The 25709-nt window shown below is 40.9% G+C and overlaps 1 long non-coding RNA gene and 1 other non-coding gene across 2 annotated transcripts; both read left to right on the plus strand.

The window, feature by feature from the left end:
* The first annotated feature begins 973 nt into the window (after positions 1-973).
* On the plus strand, positions 974-3415 carry LOC145161445 (uncharacterized). The gene is made up of 2 exons (XR_013738495.1): positions 974-1082; positions 1721-3415. It is a non-coding gene; the product is annotated as an uncharacterized LOC145161445 (long non-coding RNA).
* A 9297-nt stretch (positions 3416-12712) lies between these two features.
* TRNAW-CCA (transfer RNA tryptophan (anticodon CCA)) lies at positions 12713-12786 on the plus strand. The gene has a single exon. It is a non-coding gene; the product is annotated as a tRNA-Trp (tRNA).
* The last annotated feature ends 12923 nt before the right edge of the window (positions 12787-25709 follow it).

Consider the following 25709-nt stretch of genomic DNA (forward strand, 5'->3'; position numbering starts at 1 on the left):
ATTGTTCTTTACCTTTTAGATGTTCTTTTTTCATTCACATTCTTAATCGATTTCAACCCACTTTTCATTCACTACATTGTTCTTTTTTCTGCTTCTGCTTCTTAATTTTTGATGTGTTTTCAGTAATAAACTTCTGATATAGTCTACTGTTAGTGTTTGTCACATATTCAATTCTTTTGTTTAAACAATCTGATATTCACTTGCTTGAAGCAAAATTTAAACAATCATAATGTAACAAAAAACAAATAACAAAAATGAATTGACATTTGTTTGAATAGGCAAAATCGAATATACATTCAAATATGCAAGAGCAATTCAGATTTTTTTATGTTAGCATGAAATAATGCTTTACAGCTTTTTATTTTACTGTTATGCCTTTTTTATGTCACATGGACCAGTTATGTTATTTTTTTCTACCAAAGAGACCCTTTTGTAAAATGGCATTATACTTTCATGAAGAAACAAAAGTTTGAATTTTTTTAGTTTTTTTCTCATTATAGTATTGTACTTTCAATGTTATATATGTATCTTATATAACTGTATGTGCTTATACTTCACAATTGTTATATAAGTTTTAAAACAACCATTTTACCCTTCTCCAATTCATTTACTCCAAAAAAGACCATATTTCCCCTAAGTTGAAAAGTATTTGATACATATGTTTAGAAAAAAACATATAACAAAAATCAATTGACATTTGTTTGAATAGGCAAAATCTAATATACATTCAAATATCAGATTCATGTTAATTATAATATCACTATTCTTCATTTTTTCTAAACTCTGATATCTTTTTTTTATTAGACAGTCAAAATCAAAATTATAATTCTATTTCAGATTATCAACCGTGGATTTCCACGGGTTTAAACCTAGTATATATATATATATATATATATATATATATATATATATATATATATATATATATATATATATATATATATATATATATATATTTCTCTTTACTTTTTAACGCAACCAAATCTATCTATTCTTTGGTATTAGGTTTTCTGGTGATTGTGGTACTGGTTATCGCTGAGATTATTCTTTCTTCGCCTTAATCAATTGGATCGTATCATCAGGTAAATCCTACGATTTGTTTTGCATCTTGTTTAGTGGGTGGGGATCCTCCATATGAACAATTGTAGGCATAAACTGCAACAACTAAAGTCGAAAGGGGTTTTTGTTATAAGTTTGGGATTCTGGGTATCAATCGACGTTTGTATGTCTTGGTTTTTGTTTGTAAAGAGAAAATTTGAAACTTTTTGTGGTTTGGAAGAGATTGAAAGCGATTTGAGGACTACCCAACCTCATATCGACGGTCTTTTGATGGGTAAGAGTTTTTGTTGAATGGTTACTGTAGTAGTTGACTAATAGTAATTGTGCAGCCAAACATGATTGCAAGTTGTCTTTTTTGTATGGTTTTTGTTGTTGCATAAATCTGTATCACTCACAGAGCTTCCCTACATCTGCTTGTGAATATGTGAAATATACAGTGATGGATATGCAAAACTGCTGTTTTTGGTTTGATTTGAAGTTGAATATCTGGTTGTATAGCAGTGTTGGTTTGGTTTTGGTTGTTGAAACAAGTGTAGGTGATTTTGGTTTTGGTGATTTCATGCTGCTGCTCTTGTTATATGCATAAAAGATAATTAAGATGATAGTTTTTATACTTGAATTCTTTTTGGAAATTTGATGATTTGTTGTTATGGGTTTGAAGGGATGAGACCAGAAGTAGAAGATGTTCCAGTGTTGATGCAGCATATACAATCACGGTTGTCGATAAATGAAGCAGCCCGCACCAGCGTTTTGTCCAAGTCATCGCTACACGCTTGGTCTACCATCCCTAACCTCAGGTTTGATGTTCAAAGAGGAAAGCACTTGAAGTTGGTGGACGTGGACCGCACTCTGATAAGGTATCACCGTGACAACATACCAATCGAAACATTTGACCTTATGATCGACATCGCAAACCAGGAGTCAACTTCTCATGCTGAAAAATGGATCAGGCTCGTGGGAACCAAAGCTTGTCTTAAAGAGTTTTACCTCTCAATGGCCCTTTGGTGTCCCTTGTTTACGTTGCCAGATGAGATACTCTCGGGCGAGAACCTAACTAAAATAAGAGTTTCAGCTTCCATTCCGTTTGGATGACTCCTCCCCCATGTATGATCAATTGTGTGTCCCTACGAGAACTGCACTTGTATGGTGTGTGCATAAGTGAAGAGGCACTCCATGAGATATTGTCGTCTTGTAGCTTGCTTGAGAAGATAGAGCTTTTACATTCTTGCAAGACCATCATGGTTGCAAACCTTCCCCGTCTTTATGAATTGAGCATATCTTTGGAAGATGATGAATCTATTTTTGAAATCAGTCATGTCCCTAAACTTGGCATATTTAGCTACGAACTAGATGTTTGGGATCCTCAGATGCCTCTTATTCCATTCAATGGCCATTCAATATCATTGGGAAGCAGCGTGACACAATTAGTGTTAGGCGGTGTGATACTGAGCAACGATTGTCTCGACATGATCGCATTGGGGTTTCCTTTTCTTGAGAGTTTGACCCTTACTTTGACATCTTGGATGTCGGGGAGCTTCCATTTCAGATGTGCTTCCATCAAGAGATTTACTTTGCTGAGGTGCCCACGCAACATTATTGACATACAAGTACATGCTCCAAAATTACTTTCTTTCGAGTTCGGTGGCTCCACATTACCTATTCTCTTGTTTCCGATCTCGTCTCCTCTCTTCGAGCAAATCAAGCTTTCACTCAGACTCAAACATCCTGTTGATGCTTCTTTTTTCCTTAAGATAAGGGAAGCACTCACGTTATGACACAAGTGCCACCTTCGTATAGAAATTAACGGTTTCTAAGCCACCTTTGGACATGAACATCGATGATCTGCGAACAAGGCTCCTGTTTCCTCCTGCTACCAACGTGCAACAACTGTTGTTTCAAACCTTAAAGGATGAATGCATGTGGGAAGGATCCCCATTTTTTGATGCATTCTTTGATATTTGCCACCCCAAGCACCTATTTGCAATGCTAGACGGGTTCTTCCTACACAACAATCACTTTTGCAGGCTGATGCTGAGGGAGGTCTTGGAGAAGAAGATCAAGAAGACCGGAACCCGGTATTGGCCTCATCACCTGAAACATGTTGAAATTAGAAAGGATGGTCATCAGAAATGGAAAAGCCTAACAAATTTCCCCAGAAACTTGCTAGACGGGTCGGCTCCTGATGTCTACATGGACTTCAAACTAATTTGGAGCTAACGATCATCTCTGGTTTGGTTATTTGTGTACTATTTCATGTATTCGTTTTTGTTTTTTCCTGTTTTGTTATATTTAAACATATAATTATGGATGTTGTATTTATTTGATAGGCCAATCATTACATACATTGAAGGTTTAACGTCTAATGCGAGGTCTGATTTAAAAAAAATGTATTTTTATTATTGTTTAATGTCTAATAGAATAGTAGTAAAATAATGTTTTTCTTTGCTGGCAGTTGTGAAAAAATTCAATGTCAATTTTTTTAAGTTTCTGATGGTTGTAAATAACATTCAACTTTCAGGAAATGGCATGGTACTTACATCGTTATGGTAGTTGTAACCATAACTTTCGAAACCATTCATTTTATAAAATATACCCGCCCATGTCTAGAGGGATATTTACTTTTGTTCCCGAATCATTATGAATTACTCTGTTATGTTGGGAGTTGAAAGTAGAATGCTATAATAAAAAATTCAACAAAAGTATGTTGCTATTAGTTTTCTTTAACCCTTGTGTTCTGTTATATATCTGTTGCATTGCAGATTGGTCCAAAGGTACAAGGTGTGGGTGTTATGTATCCAACACTTTATCAGTTGTCTGATTTCATATGGTAGTTGACCAGAAAATCTGGAGGACCCAAGAGATAATGACTCCAAGCTCGATGGCTTGCACTCAAAAAAACTTTCAAGAAATCTTGTTAAACTAATATTAGGAAAATAGTTACCTCCTAAATTAACATGTCTCAAATTGCAAAAATCAGCCAATGACTTGGGGATTGTTTTGGTGAGTTCATTTTTTTTTGACAAATCAAGGCTAAGAAGAGAAGTCAAGTTGTGAAGGGCATCATCAAGAAGTGAACTAGAAACGCCACAAAAACTAATATCTAAGGAAATGAGATTACGACCTACATTACTAGACAACCCTTTCAGTACTAACCAAGAGTTCATGAAAGGGTTATTTGGGACGTGAAGCGCCTCGAGAGAAGTCAAATTACTGAAGAGATCAATGCTGCTAGGAATATGGCCATGAAAACCACACCAACTCAGATCTAGTGAAATTAGAGTATTTATACTGAAAATCCACTGTGGTAGGGAATTGTTGATGAAATAGTTATCTCAAAGATCGAGGTGAGCTACGGATGTAACATTAAGTCTAGCAACATGGGGATACATATTTGAATGTGAGAGATTACTATGAGACATATGTAGTTCAACCAAAGAAGAGAGAGTATTAATCACCTGAACCCAATCAATTACTTTGCCTAGGTCTACACCACTCATATCCAGGTCATGCGAGTTAACTCAGGCTCAAATATAGCGTTGTAAAAACTTCCGAGAGAAAGGATGCGCAATTCATATAGATTCCCTAGTTGAGGAGGAATATATATATATATATATATATATATATATATATATATATATATAGTTAACTCAGGCTCAAATATAGTTTTATGTTATTGTATTTTTTATTTTGTTTTTAAAATCATATATATAGGGTTAGGTTATTGTGATCTAACTATCTATTGTGTGCATGTAGGATTGATTCTGGACCAATCATTTTAGTTATTTTAAAAAAGTAAATAATGTATATTACATATTAAAGATATAATGAGATATAATGAGGATTAATTAAACCTTCAACATTTAATATGCATTAATTATTTTCTTAAAATAACTAAAATGATTGGTCCAGAATCACTACTACAAGCACACAATAGATAGTAAAAACATTTGAACCTCTCTCCCTCTCTCTCTCTCTCTCTCTCTCTCTATATATATATATATATATATATATATATATTATATATATATATATGACTAGGTTATAATGTGGATGGACAACTATTGTGCGGATGTGTGGACAATGCTATTCTATGAGAATTACTAAGAGATTAAGTTGTTTAGTAAAGCGAATACGTTCAACCTCACATAACTATCGTCATTTTCATGCATTCTCACTAATTCTTATTCATTTTTGTTCTCACACATCGTTTTTCACTCATTTTCATTCTTACAGAATACGACTCAATAAACATTCTGACAGAATGAGAATAATAATAAAAAGTCTATAATAACCTTATAGACGATTTAATTAGTGAGAATGTGTGATAATGACAATAGTTATGTAAGATTGAACGTACTCATATTATCAAACAACATATTCTATTTGTCATTCTCACATAATAACACTGTCCACACGTCCGCACAATAGATGTCAATCCACATTTAGACCAATCATTTAAGTTATTTTAAGAAAATAATTAATGCATATTAAATGTTGAAGGTTTAATTAATGCTCATTATATCTTTAACATGTAATATACATTAATTACTTTCTTAAAATAACTAAAATGATTGGTCCAAAATCAATCATATATGCACACAATAGATAGTTAGAACACAATAACCTAACCCTATATATATATATATATATATATATATATATATATATATATATATATATATATATGTGGAGAAAGAGAGTACATAATTGAATGACAGTGGTATTGCCATATGAGCCCCGACCTTATGGTGATGACCAACGATATTAAAAGCCTTATTAAATTATAATTTGTTAAATTAATTGAATGATGATAAATAATATTTTTTAATATATCAAAGATTTAAGATCATCTTAATAGAAAATTCCTTGAAGATAATAAATAAGTTTTTATATATTTTTAGAATTTTCTTTAAACAATCTGGTCTATCTTATGCATTGGTATCAAACCAAGGTAAGATCATATATCTAAAGGATAATTAAATCACCAGATCACCATACCTATACATTTAATGACATATATCAAATGTGGATAAAATTGGTTTACAATGTAAAATTACATGTTATATATTTTTTAATTAGTTAAATTGTGGTATTTAGTGTAATTTGTTCTTTACACAATATAAATATTGTAACATCTCGTGTTTCCAGGTATTTTCAAATCCTTCCTTCAGTAAATTATTATGTCATGATTGATCTTTGAAATTGGTTGAATTTAGTCCTAAGAGGCCCGAGGGGCAAATTGGTAATTTTGGTCGAAGGGGGAGTACGCTAGGTGTACATATGAGTACGCTGGGCGTACGCATATGTACGCAGGGCGTACGTATGTCCGAGTGCAACCCTAACTTTTAGGATTTGTTGGGTATTTAAACCCCATTATGGACCCTTCACCCCCATCCTTTCAGCCTCCAAGTCCTAAGATTGTTTCTTAGCAACCCTAGCTTCTTTTTTGTGTGTGTATGAGCTAAGAGTGTGTTTCTTGTGTGGTTGAAGAAGAAGAAGTTGCATCAAGGTGTTTGGAGAGTGTAGCAAGCTTGTAGATCTGAGATCATCTTGTCATTTAGAAGCTCCAGAAGGTAAAAAGCTTCTGCCTTTGTGCTTGTATTGAGTAGATCTTGTTTTGATAGCTTCTGGTGCCCTTCTTGTTCCAAAAGTCCCAAAGTTGTGCATGATTTGTCTTGGACGTTTTGAGTTGTCCTTTCATACCCTAGGAAGGGCTCTAAGTTATAAAAATGAGGTTCATTTGGCTAATTTGGCTTCATGTTGCTTATAGGAGGTCTTAATGGATTAAGATCATGTATTAAGGACTTTTTGGACGTCCAAAGTCTTAAAGTTTGAGACTTTATGGTTCTGAGATACATTTGGTCGATGAATCTGGAAATTGGGCTTAAGTGCTTAAGCCATTAAGCACTTATTAGAGTTTTGAACTCTGCGAGGGTACGCCCCACATAAATGGAGTACGGCCCGCGTACGCAGTCAACGCCCCCATTTACAGTCAATGCATGGCTCGCGTACCCCCGTGTAGCCTTGGAGTACGCCCAACGTATGCTATATGTTGGGCTTTTACGAGTTGGGCTTTGGTTTTGGGCCATCTTTGGGCCAGGTTGGGCTTAGGCCCTTAATGGAATTTCTGAGTAGAAGTATTCTGGGCCAGTTAAGGGAATTAGGCCTTAGAATGATGTCTATTAGGGAGTTGGGCCCAATTTGGAAAATTGGGCCAATTATGGGCCTTGTATATTTTGGACCTTTTTGGATCAAGGTTGGACTTGGGCTTTGGCCCAGTTAAGGAAGAGTTAATGGACAATTATGAGTTATGAGATTTGAGGTGATAATCCAATTATTAATTGGAGGTTTATTTATTATGATAGTTCAAGGTTTTCGTGAGCTAGCGGCCAGAGGTTTTGTTTGATACATTAGTATGAGGTGAGTCTTCCTCACTATACTTTTGGGTCGAAGGCACCAAGGACGGCCCATTGGTTTGATAAGCTGAGTATAAGATAGTTATGCATGCTAGTCTTGTTAAGCTAGTCTGGTAGACTTGTAGGACTACCTGTGAATTGCTTGTTTATCTGCTTATGATATTATCTGTTATATGTCGACATATTGTGTGGGTCAGGTTGAGGTTGTACTGCTTTGTGCTGTAACTGATGGTAGGTGTGGGTGTGAGTGTTGTTCAACGACAATTATTGTGGCGGTGGTAGCTGATGGTAGGGGTGGTGGTGATTGATGGCAGTGGTGGGTGAGGATGATGGCCGTTGGTGACTACTAATGGTTGTCCGGTGGCACTAGTGGTGGTAGGAGTGAGAGTGAGATTGGGTCTCACATATTTATAAATTAATTAATTTTTTATATAATTTGTAAATAACAAACAAAAAAACTGAGAAAGAAAATATAAAGGGAAAAAAGGTCATTTCATGTTGGTCAGAGACGAAACACGCAACAAAAACAAACTATAGGGACAGTCCGAGTGCAAAAAAAAAACTTAGGTACCAAACGTGAAATTTTAACAAACCACATAGACGATTTCAGTAATTTGTTCCATAATTTATTAACAATAAAATGTAGCCACATGTGAAACTGGATACCTCAAGACAATTTATAATTGTATGTTTGGGAGACTTCCATATGATGACTCTGTTAGGAAAATATAACCCAAAAACTATACGAAAGAACAAAACCCAAAAAATTATTGACTGAGACATGTGTTTAACACAGTTTCCTGAAAACAAATTCGCCCTATATGAGTGTTTGTTTCCCAGGATACAACAGTAGAAAACAATTCTTCTAGATTGCTCGAACCCTCACTTAGACCGGATTATACCTTGGTTGCAGCAAGAGAAAAAAGATGAAGCCGAAGCGTAAGAGATGAAGAGAGTGATTTCGTTTAATTCGGTGTATCGAATCAGTCACATAGGCGTTGTATATATATACTACGCAATGTAACTAAAACGAAATCGTAACTGTCACAATTAAATAAGAAAATTAATCAAAAAATCAAAACCGAAATCTATGATTAATATCTCTTAATTCGTTTTTGTAACTGTTAACCAAAAGGGAAAAAAATGCAAAAAGGTCGTTGATCTTTTCTGGTCGACCGGTGGTGCATTCGTGCCCGCAGGACGCGCGCTTGCACACAAGTTCAGTGGCCCGAAGCCAATTTGGCTCGCATTTGCACCCCCCTGCGTGCGATGAGTTTTAAAACACACTTACTCTTATTTTCTCTTCCAATTGCCCTACGTTGACAAATAATTTATCATTCATTTTTAATCCGTTTTGGACGTGTGATATATCGAAACGAAGATATCACGCAGGAGAACACAAATATATAATCAATAATTCGTTTTGATTATATTTAGAGTCCAAAATTTGTGCTCAAAAATGAAAAAAATCCATTTTTAGACATTAATAAAAATTAATTTTCCAAAGACTCCTCTAACCATTATATGATAAAGTGAGGTGTATGTTGTCTTGTCATCCATTTTTATTATTCAAAAAAACGATGACCTCCAAAATCTTTGTTTTTTTTATAAGTGAACGTATAGCCTTTTATTTTTATTTTTTTCTTTGATAACACAACACATGTTTTGTTGACTTCCATTTTCCATACAAAGATAATTCTATACTTGCAATTTCGAGACAATAGGTGAGCATATAGCCTTTTGTCAATGTCTCTATTTAGAAATTCAATCTTAAGGTCAATCTGTTGTAGCTCTATGTCAAAATAAGCCACAAGTGACATCATTTTAAAAGAGTCTTGAGAAGATACTAGAGAAAAAAAATTCTCTTTATAACATATTCCTTCTTGTTGATTGAAGTCATTTGAATCGACGATATATATATATATATATATATATATATATATATATATATATATATATATATATATATATATATATATATATATATATATATATATATATATATATAGATCGTTTATTCCAAAACCCAATAAACCTGGGAAGCTACGCCGTCTTACTCAACCACATAAAACCATTGTTGGAGAGCCATCCATGCCCAGCTGGACTTTGTTTTCTCCCACGCCTTGTGGTCTATCGGTAAAGGCAACATTTTTTTTTGCATGATATGTGGTTGAATTCTCCTCTGCAGGTAGACAACCCTCCTCGGCCTCATATCTCTGTCAAAGAGGCCTTCAATGACCCCTGATGAAATTAGGTCTTGGATCAATAGAATCCTCCGGGAAAGAATATCGGGATTAGTCTCCTTGCTATTGCTACTGTCTTTGAAAGTCTAGCTATCCTCTCCTTGTCATGCTTAGTTATTCTGCATTGCTCCTTCTTCTGATCTTGCTTTCTTGCCTTATAGAACTGACCTTTGTCCCCTCCTTCCGGTTTTCACTCACTTAAAGTCCATTCCTTGCTCTTGCCTAGTTCTAGGCTTAGACGAAAGAGCTCATTCATAGATTCCATCTTTCTAGCATTTTTTACTAGAAAAAGACCCGGAACCCCATACCCTCTCATTCACTTACTATAGGCCGAGGAGCGTAGATTCATCTTACTTTTTATAAATGGAAAAAGAGACATAAGTCACGCATTTGAGCAAGAGCCTTTGCCTTTCTTCCCTTTCCCTATCCCTTAAAAGCCCGGTTGAGCGCTAGCGCTTGACTAATAGAAAGTCAGGCTCTTCTGCTGAGCGAAGCTGTGAGCCTACCCTTCTCGAGCCTACAACAATAGCTTACGCTTGATCGAGATTGAGTTGGTGTTAAGTAAGGTACAAGATTGAAAAGAATGCTTTTGCATTCCAAGTGCAGAATCCCGTTCATTTCTTGGTTAACAGCCAAGCTACCCTCATTAAGTAAGACTGTTGGTCTTGCTAAAGAGAAGCTTAAGCTACCTAAACAAAGATACGAGAGCACGACATGACTATTTTATTATTTTCGGATGCAACCGGAACATGATTTTTTGATTCTCTACGGGCAACCAAGCCCGAGTGAGCTTTCTTTTATGTTATCCCAAGAGACTGATATGGACTTCTTGGGATCTGCAGATTCTTCATTAGATAGTCTATCAAGTACTGAGTCAGAGGCGCAAAGCGCGCAAAGAGCACTCTTTGGCCTTTAGATTAGAGGCGCTTCGCCGTCTTTGATTGGATGGAAAACTCCCCTGAACAGCCCAGATCTGATTCACTTTCAGATCCTCTTCGTCGCTTCCTAAGCCTTAAGAGCTTATTCAAAAAGTCATTTTATAGAGTAAGACCGTTACTAAGAAGGAAAAAAGCCCCCCATCTCGTTCGACAACAAGCCCAAGCCCTTCTCCTCAAAGAGAACTAGTTGCCTTTCAAATTCTAAAAAATCCAAATAGGTGTTCTCCAAGCCACTTCAAAATTTCGTATTAAGATGGATTTGATTTCAAGCCTTCTCTTTTCTTTGCTTTACAGAATTTATCTTTCTATCTATCAGTGAAGACTGAATTTAGTCTACGGAACAAAGGAAAGAGGAATGGGAGACGTTTTAGAGGAAGATCTAAGTACCGAGAGGGAAATGGAGCTCGAATCCATAGCATTCTCCACGCACCCACCATTCGTTAGCAGCGACCTTACCACGCTTACCACCAGCTATTTCACTCGAATCTGTAGTAAGCAGTATCCTTCGCAAATAGAGGATAAATCCTCTTCTTTTCTTTATCTTTCTTGGAATCAAAAACCTTCAGAACCATAGGTGCCACCAACAACCAAGGAAGAGGAATCATTCCATTCAATTCTGAAGCCTAGCGTCTCCTGTAAGACTCTATCACCTTAATTCTTTTGTTGAGAGTCTAGTGACTACTAGAGTAGAGTTAAGTCAAAAGGCATGGTATAGCAGCCTTTCCGAGTTTTTTTTCGGGATTTTGGCTACCTATAGGCGAAAGAATTCTACTTTTATCGGCTGACTATTCATAGGCGAACGAATTAGGCTTTTGAGAAGGACTAAGCAGCAATCTCAGCGAAACGTGAGAGGCTCATTGCGTACGAGCTTCAATAGTGAGAGCTAAGCTAGGAACGGGGAAGGATGAGCAGTTGCCTTGGCTTATCCCATGTTTGCTCGTGTATGTGTTGAGATGGATGTCTCTCAGCCTTTGCCTTCTAGGGTTTGGGTTGGTCCATCCAAAGAAGAATGAATTCTCCCTGTCGCGAAAAGAATATCGAATGACTAGGGACTCCATACCTTACCAAAGTAATGAACTACGCCATCCCTGACATTTATGCGGTGAGATACCAACCATCCGATATCGCCCACAAAGCTAAGAGGCCACTGGCACCGAATAATACCCATAAAGAACGCTAACCTATTCAGGGGGAGAGTGGAGCCTCGAGAAGCACTGTTGAGAGGAAGATCTTTGGCCCCTCTTCATTCTCTATAGGGTTCCAAACCTTTCTTCAACATAGGTGACAAGGAGCGCCGTCATTTATTAGGATTGAGAAGGCAATCAGACTTAAAGAGAAGACTTAAAGAAGCTAACAACAGATGTGAGTTGTAGCTAACAGGTAATCCAATATTCAGAATGTGAAATTAAGTCACTCTGGAGGCATGATTATATGATTGAATGATTCAAGCCTGCTAATCCGAGCTAAGAACAGGAAATTTCAGTGACAAAATCTTTCATGATCCATCCCGGAATTGGATATAGAATAGTTGGGATATTCAACAGGGAGGGAACAGAAGGGGATGACATCAAAAGTAGGATCGTCGAACGGTCTTCTGGCTCCGTGGCTCCTGACCTTGGAAGATGGGATTCCGAGACCTGGACCCTTTTTCATAACTTCCGCTCGTTGCATACCTTGCTTCACTACTGTACAACATTTCCCACTGCAGTTTGAGCAGCAAATGGTGTCCCTCTTCTTGTACCCCCTCTTCCACAAGTACCGGCAGAGGCCCAATAAACCACCCGACCTCTTACATCTGTAACAGTCACAATGGTACCGTTGAAGCTTGCTTGAACTTGAATAAGTCCTTTTGGTATTCTACGTGCACTCTTGCGTGAACCAAGACGTCCATTCTTACGTGAACCAGTTTCTTTTTGTTCTTTCATTCCGGGGAAAACCTCCTTGAAGTCTCAACTAATGGGGGAGGAGTGCCATTTTCTGAGACTATATGCATGTTTAGTATTGGGGGTACAAAAAGAAGCCTTTTCTTTTTAGTCGTATCTACTGTGATAAGAAAGCGTTCTTAGTTCAGTTCGGTAGAACGTGGGTCTCCAAAACCTGATGTCGTAGGTTCAAATCCTACAGAGCGTAATTATGTTCTTGTTAGGTCTAATTAGAATTCAAGAACTTCACTCATTTGAACAACAACCTTAATTGAACCTCCCGCGGATCAAAAAAAGGAGGAATTCAATTAAAAAGAGATGTTAATGAATCATCTTTCTTGATGTTATCATTTGAATCCATCAAAGCGGATGTAATTGTAGTCGGAGGGGTGTTCGAGTTTTGCTCTATAGCTTGGTTGAAAGAAAATGTGGTTAATTTTTGTATAAAATGAGAGAAAGAGAAGAATTGTATAGATAAAAAAAGGTATATGTGTGTATTTATATGTAGAGTAAATAAGTATTTTTTTTGTGACCGTTCTCGTTCCTTCGAATTTGAGCATGTTGCCATTCGTTACCACCACCACGGATGACCCCATAACGAACCTTAACGGCTGGGGGTGCGTGGGGGGTGTAACCACGTTACAACGTCGTTGCCGCCGATCCATGTAGACAAAAACGACCGATAACGACTCCATACGGATCAGTGTTAACGTAACATTGGTTTTAACATGATTTTCTTTTTATTGCTATGAATTGGTTTGATAAAATCACTCAAAATTGAATATCCGGTTCATTAACAAAATAGAATTAAATGAAGACTAAACTGCACAAATGGCCAATGTGGTTTGCTCAAAATTGTCACTTTGGTCCAAAAAGGTTGGACTAGCACCAGAGGTCTAAACTTTTTCATTTTGTTGCGTGTTTGGTCCATTTTGGTTTGAACTTTTTTATAAAGACGATTTTGCCCATTGTTATTTAATTTTCCATTTTCTTGTTATTACAACAATTAAAAAAATTAAAAATAAAACAAAAATAAAATATTCTTCTCTCTCTCTCTCTCTCTCGTAAAATCTACAACCCCATCTTCTTCCATTTTCATATAAACGCCGACACACCACCATTTTCCGGAAGATATGAACACTAATGCACCACCATTAGCCGCCGTCGTCACCACTATCAGCCACTGTTGTCTCCTTCACCACCACTTTCCCAGTTGATATCTCTTTCTCTCGTATCTCCTGGATTTGTTTCATCTTTTACACACAATCATCAGTCAAAAATACAACCATCAACATTGGCCAACACAACAACCACCACCACCGGTCAATGACACCACTAGTCAACACATGCATATGTAAAACAACATCAGCATCATAGATCCGACAGTAACACCATTTTTCTTCTCCCTCTCTCTCTCTCTCATAGATTTGAGTTGGAGCATCATCTCTCTTACATATCCGATAATGAGGAGGTGGTAAGACGAATTAGAAGATCGAAGACAAATCAGAAGATTGAAGGTTTATCATCTGAACAAATCTAAGTTGGAGCGTCTTCTTCACTGTCGACGCCATTGCTGGGGTCTACACCTTCTTCCTTCGTACAGTGGTAAGATCCATCGTACAGTCATTTGTGTAGGTTTGTTCGACCGACACACAAAAACCCCATCTCTGATTCCCTGTACGCTTCTCATTTAACCCGAAACCCAAAATCGAACGGGAAAGGGGGTGATTTTTGAAGTCTTTTAGTCTAAACTAACAGAAATCACGCATAGGGGTTGCAAAAAGCAAAGCATACATGTAGATAATGAACTCGAGATGAATCGATGCATGGAGGAATGAGATTTAGAATGTGTTATGGTGATTATTTTCTTCAAATGAGTGATTTTTTTGTTAAGATGAAAGAAAAGAGGAATTGTGCTCTTATGCCAGAGAGAGAGAGAGAGAGAGAGAGAGAGAGAGAGAGAGAGAGAGAGAGAGAGAGAGATTACATATTATATTTATTTATTTTTATTTCTTTATAAAAAAATATAAAAATAAAATAGAAAAGGCAAAAAAAAATTCTTTTATACAGAAAAATATTTAAATAAATAAATAACTAAAAAAGAAATAGTAATGGCAAAATCGTTATTATGAAAAAGTTCTAAGTAAATTGGACTAAACCCACAATAAAATGAAAACTTTGGACTTGTGGTGCTAGTCCAAACATTTTTGGACCAAAGTAACAATTTTGAGCAAACCACAAGGACCATTTATGCAGTTTACTCTTAAATGAAAGAATATCAAATATAATGAACAAAGTTTTAAGTTTGGCCCCTGTGGTATGTCAAAAATTGGATGATTGGTCTAAAAAGTTTTGGAGTTACACCAGTGATCCAAAATAAGAATTTTGTTGTAGTTTTGGTCCCTAGAAGAATTTAAATGAGTTAGAATGATTGTTTTGCCGTTTTCATTGTTTTTTGTCAAACTGCAAAAATGTCCCTATGGTATGCACTTTTTCTGATGTTTAGTTCAAACATCGATTTTTTTTTTGGTTTCGTGGTCTTTTTGAGCTAGTTTTGTTGTGAATTTGTTCCTTCGGTAAACTGAAATGACTACAATACCCTTGGGGTATTAATTTTTCATTTTTCCTTCATTTTTTTAAAAATCTAATAGTTATTTATTTATTTTAATAATTAAAAAAGGGCCCACCTCTCTCTCTCTCTCTCAACAAAACCTCCAAAAACACTAATCTTCAATCCTTCGGAAACCTCACAAATTCTTCTCCATCTTTTTTTTTGTCTTCTTCAAGAATGTTGATCCTTAATTCATCCAACAACAATTTCCCAGCACCCATCACATAAGATAACTCCATCGATTTCCCCCTGGTTGAATTTGACCTACAACTCCAAGATTCTCCAACAATGGTGTTTGTTAAGGAGATGAGAGGTTGAAGCCGTCATAAGGGGTGGGATCCGACTTCTTGGCTAATCGGAGAAGAAGGAAGAATAGGAGCAGAAGGAGGGGCGACGAGCATTGGATGAACCGGGAAAGCATCTTCGATAATTTAGCTGCTCGAAGAAATAAGGAAAAACAAAAGCAGTGGTGGTGGAGTGTGATCTGGTGGTAGCATATCTATTTTGTAACACCCGGTTCCCGGTACGTATTTAAATTTAAATAACTGTATGTCTTACACTGCGACTCGGCGAGTTGGAGGCCCAACTCGTCGAGTAGACTAGACTTTGGACGCGAGTTTTACGTAACCTACTCGACGAGTCGGGAGCCCGACTCGGCGAGTAGGTATGTCTGGATGAAACCCTAATATTTAGGGTTTGCACCCTATTTAAACACCTTATCTTGTCCCAACCCAGCCTCCATCGTCCCTCCCAGTCCAAAAAAGCCCTCACTCGAAACCCTAATCATTTATTGAGTGTTCTTGAGCTTTTTGGTGCCATTTGTGTGTAGTTGAAGTTTGAGAAGGAGAAGGAAGCTTGAGAGATCAAGAGGAAGCAAGAAGATCCGGAGGTTTTGGCACATTTCCAGCTCATTTGAGGTATAAAGTTGAAACCTTGACCATCTATCTCTTAGATCTCTAGTTAGGGTTCATTTCTACCTTTCCTAAGCTTTAGAAGTGCCATATTCGGGATTTTGTGGTTATAAAGGGGTATGAATTCAGATCTGGAACCATTGAGGGTTCCTATGGCATAAAGGTGCCAACTTTATTGCCATAAGAGCCCCATGCATCTTGTAGACTCTATTTTAGGGCAATTTGTGCCAAATACCCCATGCATGAACGTCATGTTTGTAACTTTACGTGTATTATGGACCCTAGGATGCTAGATCTATGTTTTGGATGTGTTGAGCTCGTCTGAAATCAACTGAATGGACATGGACTTTGGCGGACTCGGCGAGTCGTTCATGGGACTCGGCGAGTCGGGGTATGGTTCCCCAAATTTTGGCTTCAGATCGATCTCGTTGGGTCTAGAAGAGGACTCAACAAGGTGGACTGGAATAGAGGCTTGAAGAGCGAAGAACTCGACGAGTTCAAGGATGAACTCGACGAGTTCAAGGCAATGTCCCAACCATATGAAGACGAACTCGACGAGTTCAAGAAGAACTCGGCGAGTCAAGGACTAAAACACTTTAACCCGGATGAAGATGAACTCGATGAGTTTAAGGATGAACTCGGCGAGTCGGTTGTAGAAGGTCCCGACTTTGTTAAAGGAGAACTCGGGGAGTTCTTGTAAGACTCAACGAGTAGGGCCGAAGTTTTAGCGTTCTCAGGATATTGGAACTCGACGAGTTGTGGGGTCAACTCGGCGAGCTGATTCAACCATATGTTGACTTTGACCAAGGTGTTGACTCTGACTTTGGCTTTGACCTGAGTAACCCTTGTAAGGGTTAAGAGTATGTAATGGTAAATTAAGTAAGGTTGTTATGTGTAGGAGTTGAGAGGAGTTGATCCCGACAGCGAGGACAGTTCAGACACTTCACGACACTAAGGTGAGTTACCTTCTAGTAGAGGCGGGTCTAAGGCGCCAAGGCCGACCCACTAGTAAGAGTCATAGTAGAGATAATGGTCTTCGTGATAATTATCTGGTTTGTTGATATCTGTTATGATTATGTGCTAGCCTGATACGATGTTATGTGATAGTAGGCAGTAGGGGAAATGTCCCCGAGTTACGGTCGTAAGGACCACAGGGTAGGTCGGACACCCCAGATATGTCTGACAATATGTTTATGCTATATTATTATGTGTTAGTAGTAGGGGTGAAATAGTCCCCGTAGTCGGTTGGGATAAACCAGAGGGCAGGTCGGCACCCCCAGAATTGCCAGACATGGTAGGTCGGCGCCCAGAATGGACGGACAGGGTAGGTCGGGCACCTTATAATTGCCCGACAATATATATGTTATGTGGTATGTGGTATGGTGGGGGAACTCACTAAGATTTGTGCTTACAGTTTTCAATTTTGTTTCAGGTACTTCTTCAGCGAAGGGGAAGGAGCCGGCACGGTAGCAGCGCATCGCACACATATGATTTCCGCATTTTGAGATCCATGGGATTGTACTATGACATTATTACTATTTTATGTTATGGTTTTGAGACACGTGACCAAGGTATTATGAAATGATATGAATCGTTGATGTTTTTCAGTAAATTGTTTTATGAGTTACTTAATTAAATAACAAAATTTTTGGTCTTGAAAATTGGGATGTTACAAGTTGGTATCAGAGCCTTGGTTTGAGGGATTCGGACACACCTTCGGGTGGTGTCTGTATTCAAATCGAGGGTTTGAAAGATTTTTTAGAAAATGGTTTTTCTAAGAGCTAAAGTAAAAAAGTTTTGAGAAAGAACAAGGTGTGTAATGTGCGCGACCGGCCGAGCTCAAGTAAGTTTTCCCCAAGATACCCATACATCTATGTTATGTTATGATATGATTATGAGAACTGCATGCTAGAGTAGGGCTAAGGATGTAGGAATGATGCCTTACATGCCTGTCGTATTTGTATGAGAACTGTATGCTAGTTTAGGGCTATGGATTTAGGGGATGCCTTATGTGCCTGCTATATGTGCTTATTTAGTTACGTGCTAGAGCTGATTAGTCAGTAATATAACGGCCTGAATAGGATATGATTGGTATGGGTACTCAATGCTCAGATTCTGTTGCTTCGTGCTTTTAGGATTTCTGGTTATCTTTAGCTAACTAGTAAACGGATACGTAAAGTTACATATTGCAAGGACTAAATAATTTCAGAAGGTTAGGTCTAGCCCTACTGCGCAGCTCTGGTTTGAAGTAGACCGTTGTCGGGTAGGATCTCTCATTCGAAAAATTATTTGGTCTTGGCGATATGTAATGGTATTCACAAGCTAGTTAGGTGAAGGTGGCATGAATTCCTTGTGCAGCTGATGGCGGAGAGTAGGTAGGAGAGTTACCCTAGCTTAAGCCTAGGATGAGATTAGAGCGGAGAGCAGAAGTAGTGGAAGGGATTTGGTAAAGTCAAGGCAATCCTTGATGAAAGTACGGATAGATGTGGAAGGTAGTATGAGCCTGTACTACTGGAAGTAGAGGATCCGTACTCGAGTCAAGGAGGGCTGAGATAGAACCAAGGAACTTGTAGTATGAGAAAACCTCTCGAGATTATGTATGACCTTGACAATTATGTGTTTTATTTCAGAATGGTGATGATTACGCACCACGGAGCTGGAGGATCAGGATCAGGATCGGGATCAGGAACAGGTTCAGGTTCGGGATCTGAACCAGTTGATGAGAGACTGTGCGAGTTCATCGCGTCAGAGATCACGAGAGGCATTCTTTAGGCGACCCCGATGATTTTCGGGTCGATCAAGGAGGGGATTGTCGAGTTGATGGAGGATCGCCTCCGGGCATTTAGGAGTGATATGGCATCTGGCCAAATGGGGACACACACACTCTCCTTCAAGGACTTCAGGGGGTGTGGTGCACCAGACTTCCACGGGGTGAAGGACCCCATTGTTCCCAGGAGATGGATTGCAGACATGGAGTATGCCGAGTTGACTAGCTTCTGCCCTGAGGGGTCGAAGGTTTGGTATGCAGCTGGATATTTGAGGGACATGGCTAGAGATTGGTGGGAGTCAGTGGGTGATTCTTTGGGAGCCTCGGCTATTGAGGCTATGACCTGGTCTGACTTTGTGACCAGGTTTAGGGCTGAGTTTACGCCGACTGTGGAGCTTCAGCAGCTGGCCAGGGAGTTTCTTGACATGAGACAGACTACAGAGTCAGTGGCGGAGATTACCGCCAAGTTTCGGGAGAGGGCCTTATTGGTTCCTCAATATGCAGGAGATGAGGAGATGCGGAAGACCCGCTATCTTGATATGTTAAGAGCTAATATCCAAGAGCATGTCAGCTACTCCGCGTGCCCGACCCTGGATTCCATGATTGCCAGGGCGAGAGTAAGGGAGATTGATTTGGAGCACCTCAGGAAGAGGATGTCAGAGATGGAGCAGGTTACTGGGGTTTCGGGGAAGAAACCCAAGGGATCCGACACTAGGTCGAAGGGCCAGCCGGGCCAGAGCCGCTGTAGGAAATGCGGCAGGCCGCATGAGGGAGCTTGTAGATTGGGATCATCGAGATGCTACAAATGCGGCAAGAGTGGGCATTTCAGCAGGGATTGTACTGCCCCTATCCCCGCTATTCAGACATCATAGTTGTTATGTTTCCACTGCAACCAGCGAGGCCATAAAAAGGCCAATTGCCCTAGGTTGACGGCAGCGGCAGCAGCGCCAACGGCGGCACCAGCTCCAGCGACTCTGCAGATCACGGATGGCCGTCAGGTCAAGTCAGAGGCTCGGATGGTGAGGAGCCGAGCCTTCCATTTGACCACCGAAGAGGCACGCGCCGCACCCGATGTGGTGACGGGTATGATTTCTTCTCCCTAGCTTTTATTATATGTTGATTATGATATTTATATGCCATGTTATGTGTTTTGTTTAGGATCGTTCCATGTAAACGGTATTCCAGTTCAGGTGTTGTTCGATTCGGGTGCTACCCGATCATTTGTCTCTCTTGCACTTAGCAAGAGGTTCCCTGAGTCTTCGGGCATGTTGGATTGCCCTCTAGAGGTCGAGATTGCTGATGACCTATCAGTGCGAGCAACAAAGGTTTTCAAGGATTGTGTTTTGAGACAGTATGAAGAGCGCTACCTGGTAGATATGGTTCCTATTCCGTTGAGTGGGAACAAGGTTATTATAGGCATGGATTGGTTGAGCCCCAATGAGGCAGTGATCGACTGCGCGCAACAGTTGGTTCGGTTCAGAACCCCAAGTGGGGTAGAGCTGGTGATTCAGGGCGAGAGGTCACAGTGCGGGCCAACTTTATGTTTAGCAGCGAGGGCCATGCGCTACCTTCAGCAGGGTTACGTCGGATATGTCGCCTACGTTATGGATACTCGAGAGGAGGGTAAGGCGACCGTGAGTGATGTGCCAGTGGTGCGAGAGTACCCGTATGTATTCCCAGAGGATTTGCCTGGGGTACCTCCGGAGAGGCAGGTAGAGTTTAGGATCGACCTGGTCCCTGGTGCGGCTCCGATAGCCAGGGCACCATATCGGTTGGCTCCTCCCGAGATGCAGGAGTTGTCTGCACAGTTGCAGGAGCTGTTAGACAAGGGATTCATCAGACCGAGCAGTTAACCCTGGGGAGCCCCGATTTTGTTCGTGAAGAAGAAAGACGGGTCGCATCGCATGTGCATAGACTACCGGGAGCTGAATAAGGTAACGGTGAAGAACCTCTACCCACTCCCGAGGATTGCTGATCTTTTCGACCAGCTTCAGGGGGCATCTTGGTTTTCCAAGATAGATTTACGTTCAGGCTACCATCAGATGAGGGTCAGAGACGAGGATGTGCAGAAGATTGCGTTCCGGACTCGTTATGGCCACTACGAGTTCGTGGTGATGCCCTTCGGGCTCACCAATGCCCCTACAACGTTCATGAACCTCATGAACCGCGTATGCAGACCGATGCTGGATCGGTATGTGATAGTTTTCATAGATGACATCTTGGTTTACTCCAAGACGCAGAAGCAGCATGAGGAGCACTTGCGGGAGGTGTTGGATACCCTGAGGAGGGAGAGCTTGTACGCCAATTTCTCCAAGTGCGAGTTCTGGTTGCGTGATGTGCAGTTTCTTCGGCACCTTGTCAATTAGAACGGGATTTTGGTTGACCCGGCCAAAGTAAAGGTCGTGATGAGATGGGAGGTTCCGAAGTCTCCATCTGAGATTCAGAGTTTCCTGGGATTGGCGGGCTATTACCAGAGATTCATCCAAGATTTCTCCAAGATAGCCGTACCCTTAAATCGACTGACGAAGAAAGCTGTTGTATTTCGTTGGGGGCCTGAGCAGCAGGCATCATTTGAGACCTTGAGACAGAGATTATGCGAGGCGTCGATTCTAGCCCTGCCTGAGGGTGTGTAGGATTTTGTGGTATAATGCGATGCGTCCATCTCAGGGTTGGGCACGATATTGATGCAGAGAGGGCATGTTATCGCTTACGCTTCGAGGCAGCTGAAGCCTCACGAGGTGAACTAACCGACACATGATTTGGAGTTGGGGGCGGTTGTCTTCTCCCTCAATATTTGGCAACACTACCTCTATGAGGTCCAGTGTACCATTTACACGGACCACAAGAGTCTGAGGTACCTCATGGATCAGCCGAATCGGAACATGAGGCAGCGTCGGTGGTTGGATGTGGTGAAGGATTACGATTGTGAGATCCTCTACCACCCGGGGAAGGCCAATATGGTGGCCGATGCTCTTAGCCGTAAGGCTGCCCCGATCAGAGACATTTGCTTACGGATGACAGTGGTGACTCCGCTTCTGGAGCAGATCCGAGAGGCCCAATAGGAGGACATGAAGGAGGAACATCGGAAGAGCGAGCGTATTGTGGGGCAGGTTTCCTCCTTCGACTATGATAGTCATGGGTTATTGACACTACACCGCAGGGTGTGGGTTCCATATCATGGAGGTGTACGCCAGGTGCTGATGGAGGAGGCGCACAAGTCCAGGTTTTCTATCATCCCGAGGCGATGAAGATGTATAGAGATCTTCGTCCTGATTACTGGTGGCCCTGCATGAAGCGGGATGTAGCCTGGTACGTCGAGAGATGCCTGACCTGCAGGAAGGTCAAGGTCGAGCACCAGAGGCCTCACGGCAAGACGCAGCCGTTGGACATCCCCATGTGGAAATGGGAAGATATTACCATGGATTTCATCACCAAGCTTCCCAGGACTGCGCGGGGAGTGGATTCCATATGGATCATCGTGGATCGGTTGACCAAGAGTGCCCATTTCATACCAATCCAGGAGAGCATCTCGGCCGAGAAGCTGGCCGATATCTATATCCGAGAGGTAGTAGCTCGGCACGGAGTGCCAGTCTCCGTGATTTTAGACAGAGACGTGTGGTTTACTTCTACGTTCTGGAAGAAGTTTCACGACGAGTTGGGTACCCGTTTTCATTTCAGTACTGCTTTTCACCCACAAACGGATGGTCAGAGCGAGCAGACCATCCAGACATTGGAGGATATGTTGCGGGCATGCGTATTAGACTTTGGTGGTAGCTGGAATACCTATCTTCCATTGCCTAAGTTCTCCTACAACAACAGCTACCATGCGAGTATCAATCGTCCTCTCTTCGAGATGTTGTACGGGAGGAAGTGCAGGACCCCGATATGCTGGGGTGAGGTCAAACAGATGGTCATGGGGAGTACCGAAGTGGTACTCAAGACGACAGAGAGGATCCAACAGGTCCGGTGCAGGCATCAGACTGCTCAGAGTCGGCAGAAAAGTTATGCCGACAAGCGTCGTTTGGACCTGGAGTTCCAGGTTGGGGATATGGTCCTCCTGAAGGTGTCACCTTGGAAAGGTGTCATCCGATTCAGGAAGCGGGGCAAATTGGGCCCCAGATACATCGGTCCTTTCAGGGTTGTAGCCCGGGTGGGCAAGGTGGCATATAGGCTGGACCTGCCAGCCGAACTTAGTCAGATTCACAACATCTTTCACGTCTCCCAGCTACAGAAGTGTCTGGTAGACGACTCAGTGGTGGTACCACTAGAGGATATTCAGGTGGATGACAACCTGAACTACATTGAGCGGCCAGTGGCTATCCTCGACAGGAAGTCGAAGAATCTGAGGAACAAGTGGGTCGAGCTGGTGAAGGTGCAATGGTAGCACCACAAGGGCTCAGAATGGAGTTGGGAGCGGGAGGACGAGATGAGAGAGCACTACCCCGAGCTTTTTCCGGAAGAAGCAGTAGACTTCGAGGACGAAGTCTGAAATAAGTAGGGGAGAGTTATAACACCCGGTACGTATTTAAATTTAAATAATTGTATGTCTTACATTGGGACTAGGTGAGTTGGAGGCCCAACTCGTCGAGTAGACTAGACTTTAGACGCGGGTTTTAAGTAACCTAGTCGACGAGTCGGGAGCCCGACTCGACGAGTAGGTATGTCTGGATGAAACCCTAATATTTAGGGTTTTCACCCTATTTAAACACCTTATCTTGTCCCAAACCAGCCTCCATCGTCCCTCCCAGTCCAAAAAAGCCCTCACTCGAAACCCTAATCATTTATTGAGTGTTCTTGAGCTTTTTGGTGCCATTTGTGTGTAGTTGAAGTTTGAGAAGGAGAAGGAAGCTTGAGAGATCAAGAGGAAGCAAGAAGATCCATAGGTTTTGGCATATTTCCAGCTCATTTGAGGTATAAAGCTGAAACCTTGACCATCTATCTCTTAGATCTCTAGTTAGGGTTCATTTCTACCTTTTCCTAAGCTTTAGAAGTGCCACATTCAGGATTTTGTGGTTATAAAGGGGTATGACTTCAGATCTGGAACCATTGAGGGTTCCTATGGCATAAAGGTGCCAACTTTATTGCCATAAGAGACCCATGCATCTTGTAGACTCTATTTTAGGGCAATTTGTGCCAAATACCCCATGCATGAACGTCAAGTTTGTAACTTTACGTGTATTATGGACCCTAGGAGGCTAGATCTATGTTTTGGATGTGTTGAGCTCGTCTGAAATCAACTAAATGGACATGGACATTGGGGGACTCGACGAGTCGTTCATGGGACTCGGCGAGCCAGGGTATGGTTCCCCAACTTTTTGGCTTCAGATCGATCTGGTTGGGTCTAGAAGAGAACTCAACAAGGTGGACTGGAATAGAGGCTTGAAGAGTGAAGAACTCGACGAGTTCAAGGATGAACTCGGCGAGTTCAAGGCAATGTCCCAACCATATGAAGATGAACTCGACGAGTTCAAGAAGAACTCGGCAAGTCAAGGACTAAAACACGTTAACCCGGATGAAGATGAACTCGACGAGTTCAAGGATGAACTCGGTGAGTCAGTTGTAGAAGGTCCCGACTTTGTTAAAGGAGAACTCGGCGAGTTCTTGTAAGACTCGGCGAGTAGGGTCGAAGTTTTAGCGTTCTCAGGATATTGGAACTCGACGAGTTGTGTGGTCAACTAGGCGAGCTGATTCAACCATATGTTAACTTTGACCCAGAGTTGACTTTGACCAAGGTGTTGAATCTGACTTTGGCTTTGACCTGAGTAACCCTTGTAAGGGTTAAGAGTATGTAATGGTAAATTAAGTAAGGTTGTTATGTGTAGGAGTTGATCCCGGCAGTGAGGACAGTTCAGACACTTCACGACACTGAGGTGAGTTACCTTCCAGTAGAGGCAGGTCTAAGGCACCAAGGTCGGCCCACTAGTATGAGTCATAGTAGAGATAATGGTCTTCATGATAATTATCTGGTTTGTTGATATCTGTTATGATTATGTGCTAGCTTGATACGATATTATGTGATAGTAGGCAGTAGGGGAAATGTGTCCGAGTTACGGTCGTAAGGACCACAGGTAGGTCAGACACCCCAGATATGTCTGACAATATGTTTATGCTATATTATTATGTGGTAGTAGTAGGGGGTGAAATAGTCCCCGTAGCCTGTTGGGATAAACCGGAGGGCAGGTGGGCACCCCAGAATTGCCAGACAGGGTAGGTCGGCGCCCCAGAATGGTCGGAGAGGGTAGGTCGGGCACCCCAAAATTGCCCGATAGTATGTATGTTATGTGGTATGTGGTATGGTGGGGGAATTCACTAAGCTTTGTGCTTACAGTTTTCAGTTTTGTTTCGGGTACCTCTTCAACGAAGTGGAAGGAGCCGGCACGGTAGCAGCGCATCGCACACATATGATTTCCGCATTTTGAGATCCATGGGATTGTACTATGACATTATTACTATTTTATGTTATGGTTTTGAGACACGTGACCAAGGTTTTATGAAATGATATGAATCGTTGACCTTTTTTAGTAAACTGTTTTATGAGTTAATCAAATAACAAAATTTTTGGTCTTGAAAATTGAGATGTTACATATTGAGGGAGGAGGAGCCCGTTTTTTCGACGACTCCCCCTTTGATTGATAAGCGTTGACGGAAGTTGTTAATGCCGACCGAAGGTAGCAGCTGTGCAAGGGAGGTGATGGTGGCGGCCAATCGCGAAGGAGGGGAGGCGAATGTGGCATCTGGTGGTTGTAGCCGTCGTCTGCGGTGGTGAGGGAGTCTGCTCCGATGGCCTCCTTGGCTGTTCTTATCTCCGATCCGACAACAAAACATGATAGTAGAGAGGGGTG

The sequence above is a fragment of the Lactuca virosa genome, chromosome 2 (genome assembly GCF_052849685.1).
Source record: "Lactuca virosa cultivar CGN04683 chromosome 2, Lactuca_virosa_CGN04683_v6, whole genome shotgun sequence".
NCBI lineage: Eukaryota > Viridiplantae > Streptophyta > Magnoliopsida > Asterales > Asteraceae > Lactuca > Lactuca virosa.